The sequence below is a fragment of the Triticum dicoccoides genome, chromosome 3A, assembly GCF_002162155.2.
Source record: "Triticum dicoccoides isolate Atlit2015 ecotype Zavitan chromosome 3A, WEW_v2.0, whole genome shotgun sequence".
NCBI classification, from domain to species: domain Eukaryota; kingdom Viridiplantae; phylum Streptophyta; class Magnoliopsida; order Poales; family Poaceae; genus Triticum; species Triticum dicoccoides.
In genome coordinates, this window is record NC_041384.1 from 506,622,850 (window position 1) to 506,642,424 (window position 19,575).

Below are 19,575 nucleotides of genomic sequence, written 5' to 3' on the forward strand. Positions count from 1 at the left end.
CCCGAGGCGGCGCACATAAGCGCAGAGCCGCGTCGAGCCTATTTGGTAGCCGGCCAAAGAAACCGAGGGGCTCGGCTGTGGCGACCAAGCGGGAAGAAGCGGCCGCGAAAGCTGACCGCTTTCGCAAGGTGGTGAAGACGCCGCCGCTGGTTTCTGCGTAAGTTCTAACCTCCTTCGTACTTCCTCCTTTCTTGCCGATCTCATCTGAGTCTCCTTTACTTCGTTCCTCTTGATTTAGGGCCCCGCTCGTTCTTGAGAAGTCGGCCGCCACCTCCATCGTGAGGTTGGCGAAAACCTCCACCACCACGCGCGAGGAGGCCGCCCGCCTGGAGAAGGCGGAGGCCGCCGCCCTGAAAAAGCTGGCGGAGGCCGAGGCCGTTGATGCGGCGAAGAAGCGGGCCGAAGAAGCCGCGTGCCATCAATCGGCGACGTTTGTCGTCCCCCTGAATTCTGCGCTGCCACCACCAGGGATTGTGGCGCAGACTGGGGAAACCAGTGGCGAGCACCCTATTATGGAGACGGAGGGCGGCGACGCCGCCATTCCGGACATAATCGTGCCCCCGCCACCACCCTTTGAGGAGGCGCGAGACAAGCAGCCGGCCGGCCCACCGGTGCCGCCGGCAGGAAATGAGATGGTGACGGGCCCGACTCCCGGGACCCGCACACCCTTGCGCCGCCGGCCTGCGAAGGCGGCCTTGGCGACACGGCCACTGGAGGTCAGCGTCGCGAGCTCCTCCATCCTGGACACCGAGGCGACCAGCGTCGCGCCCGCTAGATGGGCGTAGGGAGGCAGGACGACCCACCTGAACAAGGCGGTCCTGGAGGTCCAAGCCAAACTCCGCGTCAAGGCCGATGCTCTTAAGCATTGCAACAAGGCGTTTCTGGAGTCGCGAGAGGCCATCCGGGTATACCTCTTGCTCCTTTATTTTCAATTTTTTATTGCTTCGTGGGGGCACGCCAGCACACCCACTGGGTGTAGTCCCCGAGTTCAGGGCCGGCTGCTGAGCAGGCGGCCCGGAACTCTCATTCGCAAGCTTCGAGTACTAATACATTTGCTGCAGGACTATCATAACCTCCGTGCGGCCGCCTTCAACTCCAGAGTCCACGAGTTGGATTAACGTGCCGCCGACTTGTAGGAGAGCCGGAGTAAGTTTTCTTCTTTCTGCAGGGGCGCGCTGGTGCACCCACGGGCAGTAGTCCCCGAGATCCGAGTCGGCTGCTGAGCAGTCGGGCCGGATCTTCTTGGCGCTACATATTTCTTTGCTGATTGTTGTCATTTCCTTCTTTTTCTGATTTTCCAGAGGCCAACGCCATCCTTCAACAGCAACTGGGCCAAGGAGGTGGACTGCAGCAAACTGACTGAAGAACGTGACCGGATGGCCACGCAGCTAGCGGAGCAGGCAGGGCTTCTTCAGAAGGCCCGGAAGGAGGCAGAGGACAAGGAGGCGGGTCTTCTCGCCGAGTTCGAGATCGAACGCTCCGCCTGGACCGACAAGGAGGCGATGCTGACGGCTGGCTTTGGAGAAATCGAGGATATGGTTGACGGTAGGCGACCTTCTTTACTTTTCTTTTAAGTCGCCAGCCCATAGCCAAGCCGACTTCTTTTCTTCTTGTTCTGACTCTTTTGCTTAGTCCTGACAGACTTCTTTCCAGGCCACTCTGGTGCCGCCAACCAGGCTATCGAGGCCGACCGTGAAGAACAAAGGGCGAGCGGATCGCCGCCAATGCCCCTCGCACCCTTCGTGAGCAGCTTCTCAGCATCCAGGCCCATCTTTGGCCGACTCATCGGATGTTGCGATGCCTTCAACGTGTCGGCGCCCAGCCGATCGTCGCCTTGTGGCCCGACAGGCCGGCCCCACGCACCCCCAGCCGGACTGTCGACTAGCTGGAGGTGGCGGCTGGCCGCCTTGAGGCGTGGAAGGGCTCCTCGGCCCGGGCCGAAGCACGCCGGACCTTGGAGTTCATCAAGGAATGGTACCCTAGGCTAGATCTAGCCTAGTTGACCACGTTCCGACAGGAGGCCCAGGAGGAGCTGGTCGCGTTGGAGGGCGAACTCGTCAAGCGGGCGGTGGCCATCCCCGAGTACACCGACACCGGAGTCTTCATCCCAGAGCCGGCTGAGGATGGCACCGAGGCGCCGCCGGAGTGTTTCGGGTTGATCCCGGAGGAGGGCGAGGACTTGGCCGAGGTGATCCACTCTAGTGACGAGGGAGAAGACGAGGAGGAGGAGGAAGGCGAAGAGGGGCGCCAGTGGTTGGAGCGGACGACCAGCCCCTACTCGACCGCGCCTCCAGCAATGATCCACACCCGAATGAGCCGGCTGCCGTTGGAGGGGACCAAGCGGGGACCAACCAGCCGGCCGCTCGACCAGCCGGCACCACCGACTCCACCAGTCCGCCGAACCCGTCCGCCGATCCCTAGGCTGCCACTTTACTTTTTATTTCTCCTAGTTTATCAGTCTCAATGAACTTTGTTAGCTTCGCACAATTCCACCCGCGGGGTCTACTTGGAACTTATGTTGGATGTCGGCCAAGGGCCTTTGACATGTAAATATTTTATCTGAGTTCTACCTTTCCTTGCCTTCTACTCTCTTGGCTTTTTCCTTTGCCGCCTTTCCTTGGTTGCCGTCTTGCCAGCCCAACAGCCGCTCTGCGGACTGTGGCTGGGTCAAGTACTTAGCCACTTTTGGGAAGGCAAGTACTTGGCCGGCTAGAGTTTTCCTGGCAAGTTAAGTACAAGTCAGACGGCCGGTTGCTCGGCAACCGGTTGGCAAGGCGAGAAACCGGCTTGGACTATGTAAATGCCTTAAGTCCTTAGCCATTTTTCATGCAGGCGCCCTTCTGCCTTGACTCCTGCCAACCGAATAGCTGCTCTGCAGGCTGCGGCCTCTGGTAGGAGAAAGCTAGGGTGCCAACACACTACTTGTCCGGCCGCAGGAAGCATCTCATAGTACAAGGCGGCAAGTCCCTGGGTCGACTGGTCGAACCCGGTGCTAGACAGATTAATGAAATGTCATAAATGATAGATGTAATACTTATCATACAGATAAAAGAGGGCAGTCCCCGAGCTCTTCTCGGGGAACCCGGAGTCTTCATACTTAATACAAAAGTTGGCGTGGTACATAATGCATCAATTGTAAAAGCTTTGAAGGAGGTTCACATTCCATGGTCACTCCGTCTCCTTGCCGGAGTCATCTATTTTGCGTGCTCGAGGCTTCCGAGCATCGATGAGGTAGTAGGAGTCGTTGCCCAACACCTTGCTGATGATGAAGGGGCCTTCCCAAGGTGCCGACAGCTTGTGCTGGCCGACTGTTCCCTGGATCAGCCGGAGCACAAGGTCTCCTTCTTGGGAGGATCTTGGCTTGACCTTTCTGTTGTAGTATCGGCGTAGGCTCTGCTGGTAGATGGTGGACCGGCTGAGTGCCAACAACCGGCCCTCTTCCAGCAGATCAACACCGTCTTGCCATGCTTCTTCCGCCTCCTCTGCGGTGTACATGGTGACTCGAGGGGAGTCGAATTCTATGTCCGTCGGGATGACGGCTTCGGCACCGTAGATGAGAACGAAAGGCGTAAAGCCAGTTGACTTGTTCGGAGTTGTGCGCAGGCTCCAAAGGACAGCCAGAAGTTCGTCGAGCCAGCAGCCGGCCGACCGCTCCAGAGGCTCGACCAATCGAGGCTTGATGCCGGATAAAATGAGGCCGTTTTCTCACTCCATCTGGCCGTTTGACTGCGGATGGGCAACAGACGCTAGGTCCATTCGGATGCCCTGCGTCGTGCAGAAATGGGCCAAGGCACCTTTGGCGAAGTTCATGCCATTGTCGGTAATGATGCTGTGTGGTATGCCATACCGGATGGTGATGTCGGAAATGAAAGTCACAACAGTCGGACCATTCAACTTGTTGATTGTTTTTGCCTCTATCCACTTGGTGAACTTGTCCACCGCGACAAGCAGATGAGTCAAGCCACCTCTTGTTGTCTTGAATGGTCCCACAATATCTAGGCACCAGATGGCAAAGGGCCAGGCAATGGGAATAGTCTTGAGTGCAGAAGCCGGCTGGTGAGGCTTTGAACAAAACTTCTAGCACCCTTTGCATTTCTGGACCAAGTCCTTGGCGTCTTCTAGGATAGTCGGCCAGAAAAAACCATGGTGGAAAGCCTTGGCCACCAGAGCCCTTGAGGCCGCATGGTGACCACACTCGCCCTGATGGATATCTTTGAGGATTGCATGCCCTTGTTCTGCCTTGACACAAAGCTGGTAAACACCAGTGATACTGCACCTTACAAGCTCTCTATTGACTATGGTGTACGCTGCCGTTCGGTGTTGCACTTGCCGTGCCGAGATCTTGTCGGTTGGTAGCTCTTTTTTCACCAAAAAAATGAGGATGGGCTAGGCCCATGAAGGTGCTGCAATTTCTTCGACTGCCAGGACTGCCACTTGTACGAGGGCGGCTGGGCTGGGAGGCGGTGGGTTGGACTCGGCCGCCGCTTGCTGAGTTGATGAAGTCCCCGGGCCGACTGATGCAGTCCCCGGGTTGTCCGCCAAAGTTCCCATGCTGGCAGGTGGGGCTCTCAAGTCGGATCCGGCCACTTCAGGAGGAGCCGACACAAATATGGAATCTGACTCTGGTGATGGTGTCGGATTTCGGGTTCCGGCAGACCCTTGAGGTTCGAACACTAGGGTGCGCGTGGAGATCTCTCCCCTATCGATCTACGTCGAATCTCCTCGCGTGATCTAAGCTGGAAACAACAAACAACACATGGGACATGAGGTTTATACTGGTTCGGGCCACCGTTGTGGTGTAATACCCTACTCCAGTGTGTGGTGTGGTGGATTGCCTCAGGGGCTGATGATGAACAGTACAAGGGAAGAACAGCCTCGCGAGAGGTGTTGTTGAGCTGGTGCGATGAACTGTTTGGGTGAGTTCAGTCGCCTCTCTCTCTCTCTCCCTCTCTCTGCTAGGGCTCAATCAGATCTCTGGATGTCTCTCTCCCCACCCTTCGTGGTGGCTATCTCTATTTGCAGAGGCCCTGGGCCTCTCCCCAAATAATGAGTGGGAAGGGCGCCAACAATTGGTCATTTTAAAGGCGAACATCTAGTACAAGTTATCCTGACCAAAGGTGGTCTTCGGCTGCCAAAAGCACTGGTGATGACGCCGTCTTGGGCTACACGGTGACCTCCGTCCTGCCGCTCTGTTGGTCTTGGTCTAGTTGCACCGGAATGGTAACCTTTGCCCGATGCCTTGGCCTGTGCTTGCCCCCTTTGCACCAAAGGGGAAACAAGGACACTGCGCAGGCCGGCGCCCGCTTGGCACCCGCCTAGTCTTGATCGTCATGGCTTGTGTCACTGGCTCCTTGTGAGGTACCCCTGCCTTGATGTCTCCGCCTCCTTGCGAGCCTGCCTGGTGAGGCTGCCTCTGAGGAAGTTTCCGATCGTCCACCCCGCGAGGCTTGGCCCCTCGCGAGGGTCTTGAGCTTGAGCTGATGAAGATGGGCCGCGCTGGGCCCCCACCTGAGCCACGCCGCAGGCCGCAGGCAGGCAAGTCTGGGGACCTCCGTTCCCAGAACGCCGACTGAGGGAGTCCTGGATTAGGAGGTGTTCGGATAGCCGGACTATACCTTCAGCCGGACTCCTGGACTATGGAGATACAAGATTGAAGACTTCGTCCAGTGTCCGGAAGGGACTTTCCTTGGCGTGGAAGGCAAGCTTGGCGATACGGATATGTAGATCTCCTACCATTGTAACCGACCTTGTGTAACCCGAACCCTCTCCGGTGTCTATATAAACTGGAGGGTTTTAGTCCGTAGGACGACATACAGAACAAAAATCATACCATAGGCTAGCTTCTAGGGTTTAGCCTCTCCGATCTCGTGGTAGATCAACTCTTGTACTACCCATATCATCAATATTAATCAAGCAGGACTTAGGGTTTTACCTCCATCGAGAGGGCCCGAACCTGGCAAAACTTCGTGTCCCTTACCTCCTGTTACCATCTGGCCTAGATGCACAATTCGGGACCCCCTACCAGAGATCCGCCGGTTTTGACACCGACATTGGTGCTTTCGTTGAGAGTTCCTCTGTGTCATCGCCGTCAGGCTTGATGGCAACTACGATCATCAATAGCGATGCAGTCCAGGGTGAGACCTTCCTCCCCAGACAGATCATCGCCTTCGGCGGCTTCGCACTGCGGGCCAATTCACTTGGCCATCTAGAGCGGATCGAAAGCTATGCCCCTGGCCGTCAGGTCAGATTTGGAAGCTTAAACTACACGGCTGACATCTGCGGGGACTTGATCTTCGACGAATTCGAGCCACTACCAAGCGCGCCGCACTGTCACGACGAGCATGATCTAGCTCTGCCGCCGAATAGTGCCCTGGAGGCCGCACCCGCATCGGCTTCGACCCTTAATTTGGAGCCAACTGCGCCGATCGAGGATGGGTGGTTGGACGCCGCCTCGGGGGCTGCGATCCCAACGGCGATCGACCCGAACACCAGCCCCGCACTCTGCGAGACTCGTGACTCCAAGGAGCCAGACTCCTCTCCGGACTCCGAACCCTCCACGCCCCTACTGATCAAATCCGATTGGGCGCCGATCATGGAGTTACTGCTGGGGACATCTTTCAGCACTCGCCTTTCGGCGATATTCTGAAGACACTGAAGTCTCTCTCTTTATCAGGAGAGCCCTGGCCGGACTACGGTCAGCAAGGTTGGGATACGGACGATGAAGAAATTCAAAGCCCACCCACCACCCACTTTGTAGCCATTGTCGACAATTTAACCGACATGCTCGACTTCGACTCCGAAGACATCAACGGTATGGATGCCGATGAAGGAAACGATGAAGAACCAACGCCTATCAGGCCCTGGAAAGCCACCTCGTCATATGACATATACATGGTGGACACCCCAAAAGAAGGAGATGGCGATGGAACAGCGGAGGATGACCCCTCCAAGAAACAGCCTAAGCGCCGGCGTCAGCAGCGCCGCTCATAATCCCGCCAAAACAAATACAGTGATTCCAGCATGAGAGATAATAATACTCCGGAAAGTGCCGAAGAAAACCCCCTCCAGCAAGATTTAGCACAGGAGGATGGAGAAACCATCCCTCATGAGAGAGCGGCAGACAGAGAGGTCGAGGACGATAATTATATGCCTACCTCCGAAGACGAGGCAAGCCTTGACAACGACGAATTCGTCATGCCAGAGGATCCCGTCGAGCAAGAGCATTTTCAACATAGGCTTATGGCCACGGCAAGAAGCCTCAAGAAAAAACAGCAATAGCTTAGAGATGATCAAGATTTGCTAGTCGACAGATGGACTGAAGTCCTCGCGGCCGAAGAGCATAAACTCGAACGCCCCTCCAAGAGCTACCCAAAGCGCAGGTTGCTACCCCGATTAGAGGAGGAAGCACTTAAACCTACATCACCTGCACTCGATACGGCCCATCGGCCACCTCATGGCCACGACAGAGAGGCCTCTTGGCCGTCCACTCAAGCCGCACCCCGTACCAAGGCACGGGAAAATGCGGCGGACCTACGAGATATGTTGGAGGACAAGGCAAGGCAAACAAGATCGATCTACGGATCGCGTGGGCGCCCCACGACTCGAGACGGTAAGTGTCACGCCGGCCACAAATTCGGCAGGGCCGAACACAGTAGACAAAGCTCATTGGAGCTATGTCGTGATATAGCCCAGTACAGAGGCGCCGCACACCCACTATGCTTCACAGACGATATAATGGATCATCAAATCCCCGAGGGTTTCAAACCCGTAAACATCGAATCATATGATGGCACAACAGATCCTGCAGTATGGATCGAGGATTATCTCCTTCATATCCACATGGCCCGCGGCAATGATTTCCAGGCCATCAAATACCTCCCACTCAAGCTTAAAGGACCAGCTCGGCATTGGCTTAACAGCTTGCCAACAGGATCAATCAGTTGTTGGGAGGACCAGGAAGCCGCATCCCTCGACAATTTCCAGGGCACTTATGTGTGACCCCCAGATGCCGATGACTTAAGTCACGCAATTCAGCAGCCAGGGGAATCGGCCAGGCAATTCTGGACATGGTTCCTAAAAAAGAAAAATCAAATAGTCGACTGTCCAGACGCGGAGGCCCTAGCAGCCTTCAAGCACAATATCCGTGAAGAGTGGCTTGCCCGACACCTTGGACAGGAAAAGCCGAAGTCTATGGCAGCACTCACGACACTCATGACCCGCTTTTGCGAGGGAGAAGACAGCTGGCTTGCTCGTAGCAACAATATGACCAAGAACCATGGTAATTCGGATACCAGGGACAGTAGTGGCAGGTCGCGTCGCAACAAGCAGAAGCACCACATTAATGGCGACAATGCTGAGGATACGGCAGTTAATGCCGGATTCAGAGGCTCTAAATCCGGTCAGCGGAAAAAGCCATTCAAAAGGAATCCTAGGGGCCTGTCCAGTTTGGACCGAATACTCGACCGCTTGTGCCAGATACATGGCACCCTCGAAAAGCCGGCCAATCACACCAACAGGGATTGTTGGGTGTTCAAGCAGGTAGGCAAGTTAAATGCCGAAAACAAAGACAAGGGGCTACATAGCGATAACGACGAAGAGCCCCGGCCGCCGAACAACAGTGGACAGAACGGTTTTCCCCCACAAGTGCGGATGGTGAACATGATATACACAACCCACGTCCCCAAGAGGGAGCGGAAGCGCGCGTTAAGGGACGTATACACAGTAGAGCCAGTCGCCCCAAAGTTCAACCCATGGTCCTCCTGCCCGATCACCTTTGATCGAAGGGACCACCCCACTAGCATCCGTCATGGCGGATTCGCTGCATTGGTTCTAGACCCAATTATTGACGGATTTCATCTCACTAGAGTCCTTATGGACGGCGGCAGCAGCCTAGACCTGCTTTACCAGGATACAGTGCGAAAAATGGGCATAGATCCCTCGAGGATTAAGCCCACCAAAACGACCTTTAAAGGCATAATACCAGGTGTAGATGCCAACTGTACAGGCTCAGTCACAATTGAAGTGGTCTTCGGATCTCCGGATAATTTCCGAAGCGAGGAGTTAATCTTCGACATAGTCCCATTCAGCAGTGGCTATCACGCACTGCTCGGGCGAACCGCATTCGCCAAGTTCAATGCGGTACCGCACTACACATACCTTAAGCTCAAGATGCCAGGCCCTCGAGGAGTAATTACGGTCAATGGAAACACCGAACGGTCCCTCCGAACGGAGGAGCACACGGCGGCCCTCGCAGCGGAAGTACAAAGCAGCCTCTCTAGGCAGTTCTCCAGTCCGGCCACTAAACGACCGGACACCGTCAATCGCGCCTGGAGTAACCTACAACAAGACCGCCTGGCACGATCCGAGCAGGCATAGCAATGCGGCCCCAACCCCAGCCCTAGCAAAAAGGCGACGCCAGTGCTTCGCATACATAACTACGCTCTAGAAATACCATGGGTACAGTGGGAGGGGCACCATCACAGCACGCCCGAAGCACGGCTTAAACCGCACCAGGGGCTGCCAATTTTTAAATTTTCTCTTACTTTCAGGACTCCATTCTTCGGAAGGCCTGTTCGGCGGTTCAATTGCCGCACAAACGATGCAAGAACCAGGGAAGCAGACAAGCCACGCCGCATTACGGAACTCCCAGGTGGTCTCTATCACGAGCAGTATACCTGTTTCGCATACTATTCCGCAGCTTGCCCCTGGAACGGACATGTTAAATAGTCCAACCTTTTGCTTATCGCATTATTTGGATCGTTCTACTTTGATCACAACCCTCTTTAATAAACAATGCATAGCTTTTGTCTATTTTTGCATTACTTTTTTATATGTTCCTTAACGACATGTTGCACCCGTACACTTTGGTATGGCCGAAATACACCAGGGGCTTCAGTACCCCTCAACATGGTGTGAGAAGTCCGAACACTTTAACAAGTGCGGCACCCCGAACTTATAGCATTATATGCATCGGCTCCAAATCATGTCTTGGGTCAATAGTTGGGTTTGCCCGGCTCCTATGTTTTGGTGCCTTACGTTCCGCTATATCGGCTAAGGTAGCACTAGGAGAATCACTGCGATTGTGCCCCAGTTGAGCTGGGCTGAGCACCTCAGTGGAGAAAGCTAAAACTGACTGTCATGATGAAGCGAGAGCTGGTCGCTGTTCAAGAGGTTTTTCGAGTCCCTAAAGACTTATGCCTCTTAAAGCGAGGAGTCGGCTCTGTCCGGCCAAGGCGTGGATAGCGCCCCGAACTCGGTCTTCCGAATACCAGAGGCTTCGCCGAAATTTAAAATTATAGAATTCTATGGCTAAGTGAGATTGTTCACGCATTATAGTCCGATTGCCTTGTTCGTTGGGCTGAGCGCCTCCCTTGAAGGACCCAAACATGGGAAAAAGAGCGCTCAGGTTTATCCCCGAACACCCAGCACTAGCGGCACGGGGGCAGAAGCCGACGACTCGCCATCTCTCAGAATTGATAAACAGCCGCACAGAAGGTAATATTTTAAATTCCAACAGCATTGCTTAGCGCATATGAACAAGTTTTCAGCGCACAGGACAAAACGAGCTAGTTTCACTCAAAAGTTACATCCCTAGAACATTCATCTGCCACAAGGCAGGCACCCTTCAGAACATCCTTATAATAATTCTCGGGCTTGCGATGCTCTTTCCCCGGCGGTGGCCCGTCCTTCACAAGCTTCTCAACATCCAGCTTGCCCCAGTGCACCTTAGCATGGGCAAGGGCCCTATGGGCACCTTCAATGCAGACGGAGCGCTTGATGACTTCGAGCCTTGGACAGGCCTCCACCAGCCGCCGCACCAGCCCGAAATAGCTCCCAGGCAGAGCCTCTCTAGGCCACAGCCGAACTATGAGGCCCTTCATGACCGTTTCGGCCGCCTTGTGGAGCTCGACCAGTTGCTTCAGCTGGTCGCTCAGGGGCACGGGGTGTCCGGCCTCAGCATACTGAGACAAGAACACCTTCTCTGTCGAGCTGCCCTCCTCGGCTCGATAGAATGCGGCGGCATCGGACACACTCCGGGGATGATCTGCGAACGCTCCTGGAGAGCTCCGGATTCGGGTAAGTAACAAGTAACTCACGTTTATGTGTTTGCTTTGCATAAAGAATGCCTTACCCGCCGCAATATTCTTCACCTCATCCAAATCATGGAGGGTCTTCTGGGATTCGGCCCCGGCAGACTTGGTGTTCTCAATAGCCGCCGCAAGCTCAGACGCTCGCGTCTTTGAGTCAAGCTCCAAACTCTCATGTTTTTTCATGAGAACCTGGAGCTCTTGCTGCACCTTGCCAACCTGGGCCTCGTACTTCTCGCGCTCAGTGCGCTCCGTGGACGCCCTCTTCTCGGCCTCGACCAACGCTTGCTTAAGGTCGCCACCTCAGACGTGGCCCCTACAATAGCCATGATAATGCTATCATTTTTTGCAATTGCACCTTTCTATATATATTTAAACAAGGTATTTCTTACCTTCATTGTCCTCGAGCTGCTTCTTGGCACGCCCGAGATCTTGCTCGGACCGCTCGAGGTTCTGCTTTAGCGTGTCCACTTCCGCTGTCAATGCGGCGGACGCAAGCAGAGAAGCCTGGATACGCATATTGACTTCTTTTTGTTAGACTCCTGCGAATTTTATTTGATCCTCTATTCGGCTTTTCTTCCCGAACGCCAAGAAGAGCATCAAGGGCTACTGTCTATGCGGTAATATTATTTACACATTCTTTACTTACCTCAAAGCCTATTAAAAGGCTAGTACAAGCTTCAGTCAGTCTGCTCTCGGCAGACTGAACATTCTGGACCACCGCACTCATAATGGTGCGGTGCTCCTCGTCGATGGAGGCGCCTTGGAGCGCCTCCAACTGATTGTCCGGCGCCTCCGATTAGACGGGAGTTACCGGCACGGTGGGCTTGCTCCTCTTGGAAGGAGGTCCCCCGCCAGACTTTGGAACCTTTGAAGGTTCCGGAGCAGTGTCCGGCCTAGAGCCGGACTTGGAGCCCTGGGGGGTTTCATCCCCTTTACTCCTGGAGTCTGGGAGGTCGCCTTGCGGTGCCTCCAGGACCACCTCCTCCCGTCTTGGAACCTGTTGGGACAACACTTCGGTGTCGTCCGTAGGGAGGGGGGAGCAAGCCGCCGGAAGCGAGTTCACATCCGACGAGTCCAGTGAGCCGCTCGACGACGCGTCGAGCCGGTCTTTGGGTGGGCTGCATAAACATATTCGACATAAGGGAAAGCTGTGTAGTACACGAATACTATGAATTACTCTGGCATCCGGATACTTACGATTTTGCCAGGGGCTTGGCCCTGAGCGGCCACTCCTCTCTGCCGTCGTCAGCGTCGGTGGAGTAGTCTGGAGGAAGGGTTTTCCCCTTCTTGGACCCTCCGGCCTTCCCAGAGAGGGCGACCTTCCTTTTCTTCTCTCCTCCCGCTGGAGGGGGAGAGGTCTCTTCTTCTTCCTCCTCGTCTTCACGGGACGAATGCGCCTCGGAACCGTCAGATGATGAATCCGACACCTCCTGGCGTCGGGCACTCTTTCGAGTCCCCGTGGCCTTTTTCGCGGCCATCTTCTCTGGCACCACATAGGGTGCCGGAACCAGCAGCTTCGCCAAGCGAGCGTCCGCTGGGCCTTCGGGCAAAGGAGCCGGACAGTTGATCTGTCCAGACGTCTCCTGCCAATCTTGTCAAAGGTATGGGATCTTAGATCCCGCATGGAGTCAAACTATGAAAAACTGATACCCTGTAAAAGGAAAAAACAGCTTACTGCATGAGCGTGGCGCTGTGTACTGAATTCGCGATCCTCGGTAGCAGATGCGGGGGCCTCGGCGCCCTTGAAAAGCACCTTCCAGGCATCTTCGTACGTCGTGTCGAAGAGCCTGCTCAGAGTTCGGTGCCGCGCCGGGTCGAACTCCCACAGGTTGAAAGCCCATTGTTGACACGGGAGGATCAGGCGGATGAGCATAACCTGGACTATGTTGACAAGTTTGAGCTTCTTGTCCACCAGGGTTTGGATGCATGTTTGGAGTCCGGTCAGCTCTCCTTTTTTACCCCACGACAGGCCCGTCTCCTTCCAGGAGGTGAGCGGCCTAGGGGATCCGGATCGAAACTCGGGGGCTGCGACCCATTCGGGGTCGCGCGGCTCGGTGATGTAAAACCACCCCGATTGCCACCCCTTCAAGGTCTCCACAAAGGAGCCCTCGAGCCATAAGACGTTGGGCATCTTGCCCGCCATGGCACCTCCGCACTCCGCCTGGTTGCCGCACACCACCTTCGGCTTGACATTGAAAGTATTGAGCCACAGGCCAAAATGGGGGCGGATGCGGAGGAAAGCCTTGCACATGATGATAAACGCCGAGATGTTGAGGACAAAGTTCGGGGCCAGATCGTGGAAATCCAGGCCATAGTAGAACATGAGCCCCGGACAAATGGGTGAAGAGGGAAGCCCAGTCTGCGAAGGAAATGGGGGAGGAACACCACCCTCTCATGGGGCCTAGGGGTGGGGATGAGCTGCCCCTTTTCGGGAAGCCGGTACACGATGTCGTTAGAAAAGTATCCGGCCTTCCTCAGTTTTTTGATGTGTCCCTCCGTGACGGAGGAGACCATCCACTTGCCTCCTGCTCCCGACATGGCTGGAGAAGGTTGAGGTGGGGAGTGCGGACTTGGGCGCTGGAGCTCGAGTGCGCGAGAATCGATAAGCAAGGGAGGAAGAAGGCGTAGGTGAAAAGGTGGATCCTTATCCCCATATATGGGTGGACGCAACTACGTGTCCCCACGAGCCTGGTAAAACTCGCTTATCTCCAAGCGCCGTAATCAATGGCGCGGTTGGGTTACCCACGCCCATATTGATGAGAATCCCGGAATAAGGGGACACGATCTCTGCTTTAACAAGACGTGCCAAGGAAACCGCCTCGCATGACGCACTGAGGTTGGATTATGAAACAACTCGAATAAAGGCTTGGTCGTGGTGTGTCACACTACGGAATACGTCAGCAGATTAGATTTGTGTAAATATTATTCTCTCTATGGCAGTATGTGGAAACTTATTTTGCAGAGCCGGACACTATCTTTGTGTTCAAAATCTTCTATGAAGTACTTGGAGGAGGAACCTGCCTTGCAATGCCGAAGGCAATCTGCGCGCCGGACTCGTCGTCATTGAAGCCTGGTTAAGGGGCTACTGAGGGAGTCCTGGATTAGGGGTTGTTCGGATAGCCGGACTATACCTTCAGCCGAACTCCTGGACTATGGAGATACAAGATTGAAGACTTCGTCCCGTGTCCGGAACGGACTTTCCTTGGCGTGGAAGGCAAGCTTGGCGATACGGATATGTAGATCTCCTACCATTGTAACCGACTTTGTGTAACCCTGGCCCTCTCCGGTGTCTATATAAATCGGAGGGTTTTAGTCCGTAGGACGACATACAGAACAACAATCATACCATAGGCTAGCTTCTAGGGTTTAGCCTCTCAGATCTCATGGTATATCAACTCTTGGACTACCCATATCATCAATATTAATCAAGCAGGACGTAGGGTTTTACCTCCATCGAGAGGGCCCGAACCTGGGTAAAACGTCGTGTCCCTTGCCTCCTGTTACCATCTGGCCTAGACGCATAGTTCGGGACCCCTACCCGAGATCTGCCAGTTTTGACACCGACACCGACAGTAGCCCCCGGGCCCAAGGCGCGCCCGGGCTTGGCCTAGCAGGGAAGCAAAGGGGCGAGCACGAAGCGCCGCGGGCTCCAACAGCATGCGGACTTTGGCGCCGCATGGCGATTGATTGGACGTGGGCATCTGCGCTTCCCCACGATGCCTCAGCGACCGCACTACTTGACAAGTCCCTGCATGCAGAGAAACCGGTCATGATTACCTATGATCGTGGTGCTCGGCGGTTGGCCTCCTCCGGCTATAAGTACGGGGTTGCGTGAGCCCCCTCAGCCCGTCCCTTCTTGCTGCTCCTTTTCTTCTTCTTGGCTACTTGCCGCTCCCATGGCTACAAAGAGATTCTCGGCCGCGAAGAAAGGAAAGCACCCCAGGCTGGGCCTGACTCCCCCCGACCAAGCGCGGCCGAGGCCGCCCTCGCAAGTATTCCACGTTCCCCGTAGTGGCTTCCCGCGGCCATGGAGGCGGTTCCCTGCGCGGTGGTGAGCGCCCGGTTGCCCATGGGGGGCATGTCGTGGCTGTGCACCCCCTAGGCCACGCTTTCACTCTGCGGAGGTGCTGCCGGAGTTCGTCGTGTGGTCAGCGGACCCAACCAGCACCCGGCTCCAGCTCCCCCGTTTCTTCGTAGGTGATCTGCCGGCCAGCGCCCGGTGCGGCTTCTGGCTCCAGGAAGACGGCTACTGCAGTAGGGCCTCCTGGGCTTCGCTGGAGGTCTCTGTTTCTGGGAATGGGGCCCTGACCCGCGACTGCAAACGTTTGCCCGCGCGCGCGGCCTGGGCCGGTGGTGCACCCTACACTTCAAGTTTGATGGTGATGCCACCCTCTACGTGAGGGTGTTCGGGGAAGATGGTCACCGTGCTGGGTGCTGCCCCGAAGACGACGACTGCGGCTACCTGCCCAGCCCCGGTACTGACCAGGATGAAGACGGCGACAGGCGTACAGGCGGCGGTGCTCGGGGTTCGCTGAGCTTCGGCGACTCCTTCTCAGGCAGCAGCTCCTCCAGCGGTGGCCGCGACCAGCCCACGCGCCGTCGCACCCGCCTGGGTGAAGGTTGCGGGTCAGCCCGCCGTCGCGCCCCGACAAAGCAAGAGGAGGGATCCGCCTGAACCCCAGGAGCAGCTCAAACCTTCGCTGTGGGTTGCTACATGACAAATCGCGCCCATTTTGTTTTCCTTCTTTTCCTGCGTAGAAATAAAAGGTAGTATAGGGCCCCGCGGGGGCGTGTTAGAACTACTGCTATTAACCATCATGTTGCTTCCGCTATTTCTGCGATGTGTTCCCGCGCCGTGCACCCATGTGCGGGAATTATTTTAGCTCGGTGGGGCGTGATGCAGTCCTCGCCTCCCAAGGTCGTGGCCCCGCCGTGCGCTTTGTGCCCTGCAAGGATCAGTAGGAGGGGTAACTTTAGGTCTTGGTTGTGGGGGCGATCGGCCCGGGTCCTGCGCTCGTGTCGCGATGCCCGTGAGGCACGGACTGGGAGGGGTGCTCCCACAGAGGACTCGGATAGGAAAGCTCTAAACGATCGGGGCAGAAAACAATCGTGAGGGCGCCCGTGAACCTCCCTCTCGAGACTTGTGCGAGAGAAAGCGAGGCAAGCGAGCGAAAAAGATAAAGAGTCACAAGCTAGGAACGTCAACAGCTTCGATAAAACTTCAAACAGAAATAAACAAGCCAACTGCAGAAAGCAAATGGGAGAGCCGCGTCCGGCACCTATTCTATTCTTCGATGTCTTCTCACCAGCGCGGAGCTAAGTGCTTCCACTGGGCATGGGCGAGAGCCCCCGAGGCCTGAGGGCGGCACTCCGGAGACTCCGGGGCATGTACAGCCCCACTCATTATTACGTGAGAGTGTCACGGGCGGTGAGCTTCACAGGCATTGGCCTTCTTCACAGGCACCGGGCCTTTCCCGAAATGCGGTAGCTTCACAGGCATTTGCCTTCTTCACAGGCATCAGGCCTTTCCCAAAACGCGGCAGCTTCACAGGCATTTGCCTTCTTCATAGGCATCGGGCCTTTCCCAAAACGCGGCAGCTTCACAGGCATTTGCCTTCTTCACAGGCACCGGGCCTTTCCCGAAATGCGGTAGCTTCACAGGCACCGGGCCTTTCCCAAAACGCGGCAACTTCACAGGCACCGGGCCTTTCCTAGGTGCTAGGCCTCGCTCAGGGATAGAACCTTCGAAGATGTTGAATGTTCCTCGCGTTCTGGATTGGTACCCCCTCCGTGGTCTCCAAGCGCGCGGAGCGAGGCCTGGAGACATGAACAACCTTGAATGGGCCCTCCCACATGGGAGAAAGATTGTGCAGCCCCTCCCTGGAGAGAACCCGTCTGAGTACGAGATCCCCTACCTCAAGAGTTCTGGGGCGGATGTTGCAGCAATGGTATCGTCTCAGCGCCTGTTGATACCTTCCGCTCGCAGTGCGGCTTCCCAGCGGCGCTCCTCCCCCAGCACGAGATCCATCCCCCGCATGGTGTCCTGTTGCGTCTCGTCGAATTCCAGGACCCGTGCGGAGCGACGCCTGACTTCGTGAGGGAGAACAACCTCTGCTCTGTAGACGAGGAAGAACGGGGTATCGCCAGTCGGCTTGGTCGCAGCTATGCGGATTGACCACAGCACGGACTGGAGCTCGTCGTACCAACCCCTGCCACATGCCTCCAGCTTCTTCTTAAAGGTCCTAGCTTTGAGGCCCCTCAGGACCTCCGTGTTGGCTCGCTCGGCCTGGCCGTTGCTCCGGGGGTGTGCTACCAAAGCGTAGCATATCTGCGTTCCAAGGTTACCATAGTATGTTTTGAAGAGATTACTAGTGAATTGCGAACCTTTGTCGGTGATGATGCGGTTGGGCACTCCAAATCGGCTCACGAGGCCATTGATGAACTTGACCGTAGAGCCTGCCGGGATTGTGCAGACGGCTTCCACCTCAGCCCACTTGGTGAACTTGTCCACAGCGACGTAGAGTTAGCGATAGCCCCCTGGCGCCCGAGGAAACGTGCCCAGAATGTCCAGCCCCAAACTGTGAACGGCCATGAGAGGGGTATAGTCTGTAGACCCCCCGCAGGCTGATGGATCTGCTTAGCGTGAAACTGGCAGGCCTCGCAAGCCTTCACCAACTCAACAGCGTCGACAAGCGCTGTGGGCTAGTAGAATCCACTACAGAATGCCTTGCCGACGAGGGTTCGTGACGACGAGTGGTGCCCGCAGTCTCCGACGTGTATGTCCGCCAGTAGCTCCTTCCCTTGCTCTCGGGACATGCAACGTAGGGACACGTCATTTGGTCGTTTCCTGTAGAGCTCTCCATCCTTGATGCAATAAGCTGTGGCCTGCCGCGCCACACACTCTGCTTCCTCCTCGTTCTTCGGCAGAGTCCCTTGCATCAGGTAGTTCTTGAGCTCTGGGATCCAACACCCTTCCTGAGGCTCTAACGCTAGGAGCAGGCGTGCCCCTGAAGCCGGGCCACAGACCGGGGCTCCTGAGGCAGGCGGCTGAGGGAGCTCCTCCCTTGGTTGCGCCGTGCTCGACTATGACGGCACTGCCGAGGGTTTGAAGAGCCGCTCCTCGAAGATGCCAAGATCCTGAGGCAGTCGCTGAGATGCCCTCTTGGCAATGTCATCAGCTTCTTGGTTGGTGCCCCGGGGCACGTGTTGCAACTCCAGCCCCCAGAATTGTTTCTCCATCTTGTGAACCTCAGCGAGGTAGGCTTCCATGTGCTCGTCCTTTGGCTCGTATATCTTGTTGGAGAAGTTGACGAGGAGCTGCGAATCACCCTTGATGGTGAGGCGCTTTACCCCTAAGGCAATTGCGGCCTTCAGGCCTGCTATTAGGCCTTCGTACTCCGCTATGTTGTTGGACACCTTTTCTCTGTGCTGGAAGCAGAGTTGTACGGTGTAGTAGAGTTTGTCCTGGGTAGGGGATACGAGCACTGCGCCAGCTCCCGCACCGTGTCGGGAGAACGCCCCATCAAAGTAAATGACCCAGCCGTCCGGTGCTTCGCTTCTTGGGGAAAGTGATCGGTCTTCGTCTGCCTCGAGACCTGACGCTCCTGCCCATTCTGCCACGAAATCCACAAGTGCGGCTCCCTTGATGACTCTGGTCGTACTGAATTCTAGATGAAATGCATGTAGCTCAATGTTCCACTCAGCGACCCTCCCAGCTGAGTTGGGGCTCCTGAGTACTCTTTCCAAGGGGTATGCTGAGACGACTTTGATGGGATGGCCTTGGAAGTAGTGGCGCAGCTTGCGTGAGGCCACTAGTAGCACGGGGAGGAGTTTTTGAGGCATGGGGTACCGCGCCCTTGCGTCCCGTAGCACCGTGCTGACGAAGTACACGCGATGCTCGATGAGGTTGAGGGTGCTGGCGCAGCTTGCGTCCTCCAGGGGTCGAGGCGTTTCTTGAGATGACGGAGCCCCCAGTGCTTGGTCGCCTGAAGAGGCCCCTCCTGCTTTGGGTGCGTTCTCCTGCTGCAGCTGTTCCTTTCCAGCTGTGGTTGCAGCCTTCGCGAGGCCCTCCCGGTTCTGCTTTACTTCTGTTCGAACGGTCGATGCGGCATTGGCACAGCGCTCCTCCCTGACCGCCACCAGGGCTGCGCTAGCGGAGTAGGGGTGGACGCAAGGTAGAGCACTAGGGGCTCCCGAGGATGCAGAGCTACCATCACCGGTGGGCTGGTAAGGTACCTCTTGAGGTCTTGGAATGCCTTGTCGGCCTCGTCAGTCCATTCGAAGGGGCCCTTTTTCTTCATCAGCTGGAAGAAGGGCAGCGCTCGTTCCCCCAGCATGGAGATGAAGCGCCCCAGCACAGTTACACGCCCGGTGAGCTTCTGCATTTCTCTGAGGGTCCTTGGCGGGCTCATGTCTTCGACTGCCTTGACCTTCTCCGGGTTGGCCTCGATGCCCCTGTGGGACACGAGGAAACCCAGGAGCTTGC